This window comes from Brassica oleracea, chromosome C6 (genome assembly GCF_000695525.1).
Source record: "Brassica oleracea var. oleracea cultivar TO1000 chromosome C6, BOL, whole genome shotgun sequence".
Taxonomy (NCBI): Eukaryota; Viridiplantae; Streptophyta; class Magnoliopsida; order Brassicales; family Brassicaceae; genus Brassica; species Brassica oleracea.
In genome coordinates this window covers 16,502,882-16,504,159 of record NC_027753.1, presented here as the reverse complement: position 1 = coordinate 16,504,159, position 1,278 = coordinate 16,502,882, and positions in this window count along the sequence as shown.

Here is a 1,278-nt window from a genome sequence, read left to right as displayed (position 1 = left end):
GGAACGACAAAACCTTCAGGTTGTTTCATGTAAATTTCCTCTTCTAAATCACCATTTAGAAAAGCGGTTTTTACATCCATTTGATGGATTTCTAGGTCTCTTAAGGCTGCGATTGCTATCATCAGTCTTATTGATGTTATTCTCGTTACTGGAGAATATGTATCAAAATAGTCCAAACCTTCCTTTTGTCGAAATCCTTGAACTACAAGCCTAAATTTGTTTTTTCCACCAGGTTTTCATGTCATTATCCATTTATTTCCTAATGCTTTGCAGCCAAGTGGTAAATCTGTTATGTACCATGTATAATTTTGCATGATAGAATCAAATTCACTCCTGACAGCTTCGTTCCAAAATGGAGCTTCAGGTGAAGCCATGACTTCTGCCAAATTGGAACATTTTCTACTAAAAATGCCATTAGGAAATCTTCTCCAAAAGATTTTTCCTTCCGAGCTCTTTTGCTCCTTCGAGGTTCATCTTTTTCTTCATTTTCTGAAATATCATTTATAGAAATCTCGACGTTTGTCTCAGTTTCTGAGTTTTTGTCATTGTCTCTTTCTTCTCGAGTTCGTTTTGAACCTTATTTTTCCTTATTTGGAAAAATATTTTCGAAAAAAATGCATTTCTTTATTCCATGACTGTATTTTCATGAATGTCTGATATTTCAGATTTATGTACCAGAAATCGATAAGCATTACTGTTATGTGCATATCCGATGAAGATGCAATCCACTGTTTTAGGTCCAATAGTGACCTTCTTTGGTGGCGGTACTGGAACTTTTGCCAGGCACCCCCACACTTTGAGGTATTTATACGAAGGTAAATTACTTTTCCATAATTCATATGGAGTTTTGCCAGTTACTTTGTGTGGAATTTTGTTGAGGATATAATTAGTGGTAAGCAATGCTTCCCCCCACATGTTCTGGGGTAACCCAGATTCCTGCAACATTGCATTCATCATCTATTTTAGAGTTTGATTCTTGCGTTCAGCAACTCCATTAGATTCTGGTAAGTAAGGAGCTGTAGTTTGATGGATTATTCCATGTTCTTTACATAATGCATTGAATGGACCATCATACTCGCCTCCTCTGTCGCTTCTAACTACTTTAATAGTTATTTTAAGCTGATTTTCGACCTCAAGTTTAAATTCTTTAAAATTTTCTAAGGTTTCGTCTTTGTTATGTAATAAATATACATAACAATATTTTGTGCAGTCATCTATGAAGGTCACAAAGTACTTTTTACCACCTCTAGTTTGTAAGTATTTTAAATCACATAAATC